The sequence below is a fragment of the Schistocerca serialis genome, unplaced genomic scaffold (assembly GCF_023864345.2).
Source record: "Schistocerca serialis cubense isolate TAMUIC-IGC-003099 unplaced genomic scaffold, iqSchSeri2.2 HiC_scaffold_147, whole genome shotgun sequence".
Classification (NCBI taxonomy): Eukaryota; Metazoa; Arthropoda; class Insecta; order Orthoptera; family Acrididae; genus Schistocerca; species Schistocerca serialis.
In genome coordinates, this window is record NW_026047702.1 from 718 (window position 1) to 10,000 (window position 9,283).

The window sequence follows — 9,283 nt, forward strand, 5'->3', positions numbered from 1 at the left end:
TGTCTTAAGCAACCAACGCCTTTCATGGTTTCCCATGAGCGTCGATTCGGGCGCCTTAACTCGGCGTTTGGTTCATCCCACAGCGCCAGTTCTGCTTACCAAAAGTGGCCCACTTGGCACTCCGATCCGAGTCGTTTGCTCGCGGCTTCAGCATATCAAGCAAGCCGGAGATCTCACCCATTTAAAGTTTGAGATAGGTTGAGGTCGTTTCGGCCCCAAGGGCCTCTAATCATTCGCTTTACCGGATGAGACTCGTACGAGCACCAGCTATCCTGAGGGAAACTTCGGAGGGAACCAGCTACTAGATGGTTCGATTAGTCTTTCGCCCCTATACCCAGCTCCGACGATCGATTTGCACGTCAGAATCGCTACGGACCTCCATCAGGGTTTCCCCTGACTTCGTCCCTGGCCAGGCATAGTTCACCATCTTTCGGGTCCCAACGTGTACGCTCTAGGTGCGCCTCACCTCGCAATGAGGACGAGACGCCCCGGGAGTGCGGAGGCCGCCGCCCCGTGAAGGGCGGGGAAGCCCCATCCTCCCTCGGCCCGCGCAAGGCGAGACCTTCACTTTCATTACGCCTTTAGGTTTCGTACAGCCCAATGACTCGCGCACATGTTAGACTCCTTGGTCCGTGTTTCAAGACCGGGTCGTGAAATTGTGTCAAAGCTGAAGCGCCGCTGACGGGAGCGATTATTCCGCCCGAGAGCATCCCGAGCCAACAGCGGCGCGGGTCCGGGGCCGGGCCAGGTAGGTCCGTCATCCGGGAAGAAACGCGCGCTGCGCTTGCCGGGAGCCCGAGCGCCCAAAGGGGCGAATCGACTCCTCCAGATATACCGCCGGGCAGCCAGCCAGGACACCGGGGCTCTGCCCAACAGACGCGAACCGAGGCCCGCGGAAGGACAGGCTGCGCACCCGGGCCGTAGGCCGGCACCCAGCGGGTCGCGACGTCCCTACTAGGGGAGAAGTGCGGCCCACCGCACACCGGAACGGCCCCACCCCGCGGCGAGTGGAAAGGCAACCGGACACGACCCGCCGCGGATTGCTCCGCGCGGGCGGCCGGCCCCATCTGCCGAGGGCGGAGGCCAGTGGCCGGATGGGCGTGAATCTCACCCGTTCGACCTTTCGGACTTCTCACGTTTACCCCAGAACGGTTTCACGTACTTTTGAACTCTCTCTTCAAAGTTCTTTCAACTTTCCCTCACGGTACTTGTTCGCTATCGGTCTCGTGGTCATATTTAGTCTCAGATGGAGTTTACCACCCACTTGGAGCTGCACTCTCAAGCAACCCGACTCGAAGGAGAGGTCCCGCCGACGCTCGCACCGGCCGCTACGGGCCTGGCACCCTCTACGGGCCGTGGCCTCATTCAAGTTTGGACTTGGGCTCGGCGCGAGGCGTCGGGTAGTGGACCCTCCCAAACACCACATGCCACGACAGGCGGCAGCCTGCGGGGTTCGGTGCTGGACTCTTCCCTGTTCGCTCGCCGCTACTGGGGGAATCCTTGTTAGTTTCTTTTCCTCCGCTTAGTAATATGCTTAAATTCAGCGGGTAGTCTCGCCTGCTCTGAGGTCGTTGTACGAGGTGTCGCCACGCCACACCGCCAGCCGGCTGTGCACGCTACCGAGTAAGTACCGGTATGCGAACCGCCAGGCGACGGGGCGCGCATCGCACGTTTAAGGAGACGCGGCCGGCCCCACAGGCGGCCACGACACTCCCAGGTCTGCGAAGCGGGGCAAACGCCGCGCGCTTCAGTATACGTAGCCGACCCTCAGCCAGACGTGGCCCGGGAACGGAATCCATGGACCGCAATGTGCGTTCGAAACGTCCGATGTTCAGTGTCCTGCAGTTCACATGTCGACGCGCAATTTGCTGCGTTCTTCATCGACCCACGAGCCGAGTGATCCACCGTCCTGGGTGATCTTTTCGTAGTTTCCACTATCTCTTTCAAGACAGTTGCATAGGCGGGACTGAGGCGTGTGGCGGCCCTGTTCCAGCGTTCAGTGTCCAACGGCCTCACGGCCGATGGGCGTCGTACGGCTCCACACCGGAGCGACAGGCACTCGGGCGAAAGTCATTCAAAACCGGCGCCAGGCGCCAGGTGCCGCAGGCCAGCCGCTCCAGCGCTTCAGCGCTCGTACCACACAACATTGCCGTTAGTTTGAGACGAACGCGTGGTTCCGCACGCGGCGCACAGCTACTGCGAGCCGTACAGGTAGCGTGTTGCGCGACACGACACGCACATCGAAAGACATGCAGTCTAGTCGGTAATGATCCTTCCGCAGGTTCACCTACGGAAACCTTGTTACGACTTTTACTTCCTCTAAATGATCAAGTTTGGTCATCTTTCCGGTAGCATCGGCAACGACAGAGTCAATGCCGCGTACCAGTCCGAAGACCTCACTAAATCATTCAATCGGTAGTAGCGACGGGCGGTGTGTACAAAGGGCAGGGACGTAATCAACGCGAGCTTATGACTCGCGCTTACTGGGAATTCCTCGTTCATGGGGAACAATTGCAAGCCCCAATCCCTAGCACGAAGGAGGTTCAGCGGGTTACCCCGACCTTTCGGCCTAGGAAGACACGCTGATTCCTTCAGTGTAGCGCGCGTGCGGCCCAGAACATCTAAGGGCATCACAGACCTGTTATTGCTCAATCTCGTGCGGCTAGAAGCCGCCTGTCCCTCTAAGAGAAAAGTAATCGCTGACAGCACGAAGGATGTCACGCGACTAGTTAGCAGGCTAGAGTCTCGTTCGTTATCGGAATAACCAGACAAATCGCTCCACCAACTAAGAACGGCCATGCACCACCACCCCACCGAATCAAGAAAGAGCTATCAATCTGTCAATCCTTCCGGTGTCCGGGCCTGGTGAGGTTTCCCGTGTTGAGTCAAAATAAGCCGCAGGCTCCACTCCTGGTGGTGCCCTTCCGTCAATTCCTTTAAGTTTCAGCTTTGCAACCATACTTCCCCCGGAACCCAAAAGCTTTGGTTTCCCGGAGGCTGCCCGCCGAGTCATCGGAGGAACTGCGGCGGATCGCTGGCTGGCATCGTTTATGGTTAGAACTAGGGCGGTATCTGATCGCCTTCGAACCTCTAACTTTCGTTCTTGATTAATGAAAACATACTTGGCAAATGCTTTCGCTTCTGTTCGTCTTGCGACGATCCAAGAATTTCACCTCTAACGTCGCAATACGAATGCCCCCGCCTGTCCCTATTAATCATTACCTCGGGTTCCGAAAACCAACAAAATAGAACCGAGGTCCTATTCCATTATTCCATGCACACAGTATTCAGGCGGCTTGCCTGCTTTAAGCACTCTAATTTGTTCAAAGTAAACGTGCCGGCCCACCGAGACACTCAATAAAGAGCACCCTGGTAGGATTTCAACGGGGTCCGCCTCGGGACGCACGAGCACGCACGAGGCGGTCGCACGCCTTCGGCTCGCCCCACCTGCAGGACGTCCCACGATACATGCCAGTTAAACACCGACGGGCGGTGAACCAACAGCGTGGGACACAAATCCAACTACGAGCTCTTTTTAACCGCAACAACTTTAATATACGGCTATTGGAGCTTGGAAATTACCGCGGCTGCTGGCACCAGACTTGCCCTCCAATAGATACTCGTTAAAGGATTTAAAGTGTACTCATTCCGATTACGGGGCCTCGGATGAGTCCCGTATCGTTATTTTTCGTCACTACCTCCCGTGCCGGGAGTGGGTAATTTGCGCGCCTGCTGCCTTCCTTGGATGTGGTAGCCGTTTCTCAGGCTCCCTCTCCGGAATCGAACCCTGATTCCCCGTTACCCGTTACAACCATGGTAGGCGCAGAAACCTACCATCGACAGTTGATAAGGCAGACATTTGAAAGATGCGTCGCCGGTACGAGGACCGTGCGATCAGCCCTAAGTTATTCAGAGTCACCAAGGCAAACGGACCGGACGAGCCGACCGATTGGTTTTGATCTAATAAAAGCGTCCCTTCCATCTCTGGTCGGGACTCTGTTTGCATGTATTAGCTCTAGAATTACCACAGTTATCCAAGTAACGTGGGTACGATCTAAGGAACCATAACTGATTTAATGAGCCATTCGCGGTTTCACCTTAATGCGGCTTGTACTGAGACATGCATGGCTTAATCTTTGAGACAAGCATATGACTACTGGCAGGATCAACCAGGGAGCTGCGTCAACTAGAGCCTGAGCAGCCGGCCGCCCGGGAGTGTGTCCCGGGGGCCCGCGCGAACACGCAAGCGTCCGCTCATTATTCTGCAAACAGGAGGAGGCTGAGCTCCCCTGCACAACACACCTCGAAACCCTCTCAGGTCCCGGCGGCGCGCAGCGCCGTCCTAAGTACTTGGTCGGGTTCGAGAGAGGCGCAATCGCCGGAGTTAGGCGAGTAGACGCTTTAGGTGCGACCACCCGTGCTCCCAACGAGCTTGCCGCTGCCGACAGAGGCCCGGGAGCGTGCTGTCGTGGCATTGCCGGCGGGAGACAACACGCGCCACCTACGGTGACCGGCAGCTCCAACGCCAGCGCACAGAAGGACAAAAAGCCCTACTTGGGTGCCGAAGCGAACTCTCCCAGCACAGCGCACGCGCCAACACGTTCCGCACAGCTGCGATACAAACCACCTGCGAGAACCGCTGGGGCGACCGAGCAGCAGACGGCGTCGCGGCGCCGAGCGCCGGGCGGCGGCGCATCCTCAGCGCACAAAGTCCTCAATCGGACCAGCACACTGCAGATGGCCACCGCGCTTCGCACCGGGGCCCCGCGAGGACCTACTTTGGCCGCAAGGCGCCGCGAGCAGGGGGCGCCGGCGCGGCAGCTGCGCCGCCTGCCGCGTCCGTCGGCCGGCGCGCCTGCCACCGGCCGCCCCCACCAGCCGGCTGTAGCGCGTGCGCCCACGCACCGCGCTGCCAGCACGCCGGGCGGCCCCCCCCTCACCGGCCGGGGACGGTCCCACCCAGCCTCCGCCGCGTATCGCCTCACACCCAGATCCCCTTTCACGTTCGTGGGCATGGTGGGTCCCCTTTCACGTTCGTGGGCATGGTGGGTATCCCTGAAACAACCGGTTAATAGCTCGACCGATCGTCGCCAACACTGATTCACCTCTAGCGGAGAACAACCGCACCACAACGGGTTACCGGTTGTTCATTTGCGTAACGTCACCAGCAAACGTACACGTCCATCGCCATTTGCAACGAGTATTGCATGCCTGTGTCAGGTGTCACAAACACACTACGTCTGCCCACATAGACGCAACAACATTGTGCACGCCTAGAGAACACGTGGAAGGTAGACCCGTACGTATGCGGTGGTCCATTGCGCGAACGACTGTCAGCCCGCTCTGCAGCATGTCGCAGATGTGGAACGCGGTGCAACATGCCTATCACGGTGTGTGAGAAGAGACGACTACGTCCGAATACACGCTCCACTACATCAACAGACTGCTCATGCTGATCGCCATCCAGGGCGTCCGTTCCTCCCACACGTCTGTATGGCGTACCACACTGCAATCCAGCTCTTATAGGGAGACGACACGTAGCTGCGTGCACAATATTTCGACTGTATGGTCCGCCGTTGCTAGGCGCTGTCGTCATACGGTCACATGGGCCACGATGTATCATTCAGTACATACGGAGCAATGTGCAGTACAGTTTGTGGGTTTTGCGTACATCGGCGGACAGGTGACAGGCCGTACCACAACGTAGGCTGAGTACGTCGGCATGCGAAGGGCATTGAACATGCAAACTTCTCACCGACCAGCTTGCGAAGGCAGGGGGGAAGGGGGGGGGGCATGTACGTCCTGCTGCTATCCACACTACAGTGTATAGCAGGAGCATGTGGAAAGTCAGCAACACCTGCAAGGTGTTTAACATGACGCGATACACAGGGGACCGGGCAGTGCGAGTAGCGAACTATATTGCGAGGGTTGCGGTTAGGCAACACTACACTACTTTAACGGGTTGCATAACAATTACAGAGCAGGTCAGCGACAACGTGGCGTCAGGTTTAAGGCGCAATATAGTTAGGTTACGGCGCACTTTAGGTTAGGTTAAGGCACATTATAGGTTAGGTTAAGGCACAACATGGGTTACGTTAAGGCACAACATGGGTTACGTTAAGGCACAACATGGGGTTAGGTTAAGGCACAACATGGGTTAGGTTAAGGCACAACACTGGGTTAGGTTAAGGCACAACATGGGTTAGGTTAAGGCACAACATGGGTTAGGTTAAGGCACAACATGGGTTAGGTAAGGCACAACATGGGTTAGGTTAAGGCACAACATGGGTTAGGTTAAGGCACAACATGGGTTAGGTTAAGGCACAACATGGGTTAGGTTAAGGCACAACATGGGTTAGGTTAAGGCACAACATGGGTTAGGTTAAGGCACAACATGGGTCTAGGTTAAGGCACAACATGGGTTAGGTTAAGGCACAACATGGGTTAGGTTAGGCACAACATGGGTTAGGTTAAGGCACAACATGGGTTAGGTAAGGCACAACATGGGTTAGGTTAAGGCACAACATGGGTTAGGTTAAGGCACAACATGGGTTAGGTTAAGGCACAACATGGGTTAGGTTAAGGCACAACATGGGTTAGGTTAAGGCACAACATGGGTTAGGTTAAGGCACAACATGGGTTAGGTTAAGGCACAACATGGGTTAGGTTAAGGCACAACATGGGTTAGGTTAAGGCACAACATGGGTTAGGTTAAGGCACAACATGGGTTAGGTTAAGGCACAACATGGGTTAGGTTAAGGCACAACATGGGTTAGGTTAAGGCACAACATGGGTTAGGTTAAGGCACAACATGGGTTAGGTTAAGGCACAACATGGGTTAGGTTAAGGCACAACATGGGTTAGGTTAAGGCACAACATGGGTTAGGTTAAGGCACAACATGGGTTAGGTTAAGGCACAACATGGGTTAAGGTTAAGGCACAACATGGGTTAGGTTAAGCACAACATGGGTTAGGTTAAGGCACAACATGGGTTAGGTTAAGGCACAACATGGGTTAGGTTAAGGCACAACATGGGTTAGGTTAAGGCACACCATGGGTTAGGTTAAGGCACACCATGGGTTAGGTTAGGCACACCAATGGGTTAGGTTAAGGCACAACATGGGTTAGGTTAAGGCACAACATGGGTTAGGTTAAGGCACAACCATGGTTAGGTTAAGGCACAACATGGGTTAGGTTAAGGCACAACGTAGGTTAGGTTAAGGCACAACGTGGGTTAGGTTAAGGCACAACGTGGGTTAGGTTAAGGACACAACGTGGGTTAGGTTAAGGCACAACGTGGGTTAGGTTAAGGCACAACATGGGTTAGGTTAAGGCACAACATGGGTTAGGTTAAGGGCACACCATGGGTTAGGTTAAGGCACAACATGGTTAGGTTAAGGCACAACATGGGTTAGGTTAAGGCACAACATGGGTTAGGTTAAGGCACAACATGGGTTTAGGTTAAGGCACATCATGGGTTAGGTTAAGGCACAACATGGGTTAGGTTAAGGCACAACATGGGTTAGGTTAAGGCACAACGTAGGTTAGGTTAAGGCACAACGTGGGTTAGGTTAAGGCACAACATGGGTTAGGTTAAGGCACAACATGGGTTAGGTTAAGGCACAACATGGTTAGGTTAAGCACAACATGGGTTAGGTTAAGGCACAACATGGGTTAGGTTAAGGCACAACATGGGTTAGGTTACGGCACAACATGGGTACGTTACGGCACAACATGGGTTACGTTACGGCACAACATGGGTTACGTTACGGCACAACATGGGTTACGTTACGGCACAACATGGTTACGTTTACGGCACTACATGGGTTACGTTACGGCACAACATGGGTTACGTTACGGCACAAATTAGGTTAGGTTACGGCACAAATTAGGTAGGTTAAGGCACAAATTAGGTTAGGTTAAGGCACAAATTAGGTTAGGTTAAGGCACAAATTAGGTTAGGTTAAGGCACAAATTAGGTTAGGGTTAAGGCACAAATTAGGTTAGGTTAAGGCACAAATTAGGTTAGGTTAAGGCACAAATTAGGTTAGGTTAAGGCACGATATAGGTTAGGTTAAGGCACGATATAGGTTAGGTTAAGGCACGATATAGGTTAGGTAAGGCACGATATAGGTTAGGTTAAGCACGATATAGGTTAGGTTAAGGCACGATATAGTTAGGTTAGAGCACGATATAGGTTAGGTTTAAGGCACGATATAGGTTAGGTTAAGCACGATATAGGTTAGGTTAAGGTACGATATAGGTTAGGTTAAGGTACGATATAGGTTAGGTTAAGGTACGATATAGGTTAGGTTAAGGTACGATATAGGTTAGGTTAAGGTACGATATAGGTTAGGTTAAGGTACGATATAGGTTAGGTTAAGGTACGATATAGGTTAGGTTAAGGTACGATATAGGTTAGGTTAAGGTACGATATAGGTTAGGTTAAGGTACGATATAGCGTAGGTTCAGATACACATTGTTGTAGGGAAAGGTGTATTGGGGGGGGGGGCGGCAGGTTCGTTGATAGTGATTATCGTAATTGGATGCCTGCGGTATTATCCGATTTGTCACGTCAGGATGCACTTTTGGCTCATGACAGGCGGCGCTCCGATTCCATGGTTGTGGCAGATCTGTGTCTTTCATTCCTGCCATTGTTTGTGTGCTGTGACAGGAGGCAGTATTGTGATGTTGGGTGCACCACTGTGTAGGACATGTGTGGGTGTTCGTGGCTTAGCTGAGCAATGTGCGGATGTCGGAAGGGTGGGATATTGTGTTTTCTGGGTGGACCTCCCGGTCTGGTAATGATAGTGTGGATTGTGTCATGTGGCGGAGAGGATGCACTGGATGTTCTTCCATGCTGGTGGTTAGATATTGTGTGTGATAAGAGAGTAGTGTGTGATAAGAGTGTCTGGCTGACGTGTGGTTCTCATTGTGTGCAGAGTCTTTCAGCATGTATAGGGACGGTTGTATATATTATCTGTATTCTGATGGCTCTGCATCTATTACTAATCAGTGCCGTGTATACGGTTACTCTAGTTCCAGTCGAAACTGTTCTATCTCTGTACATTAGTGACACTGCGGCTCCACTATGTTGCCGCCCCTGTCGGCCGTTTCCCCCAGTGTATGGCTAATGATTATCAGCAATCAGTCTATTAGTCAATACCGGTAGTGTGACGACGTCAAATGTCCGGGATGGGGGAAGCTACACCCTTCCCGTGGGTCAGGGCCTAGAAAGACTCTTCCCACGCAGGAGACTCGGACTGTCGTTACTCTTCCGAGA

At 53.7% G+C, this 9,283-nt stretch overlaps 2 non-coding genes across 2 annotated transcripts; both read right to left on the reverse strand.

Moving 5' to 3' along the window:
* Window positions 1–1,761: 1,761 nt before the first annotated feature.
* On the reverse strand, window positions 1,762–1,916 carry LOC126443413 (5.8S ribosomal RNA). Its single transcript, XR_007581897.1, has one exon. It is a non-coding gene; the product is annotated as a 5.8S ribosomal RNA (ribosomal RNA).
* Window positions 1,917–2,264: 348 nt separating this feature from the next.
* On the reverse strand, window positions 2,265–4,176 carry LOC126443406 (small subunit ribosomal RNA). Its single transcript, XR_007581894.1, has one exon. It is a non-coding gene; the product is annotated as a small subunit ribosomal RNA (ribosomal RNA).
* Between the last annotated feature and the right edge of the window lie 5,107 nt (window positions 4,177–9,283).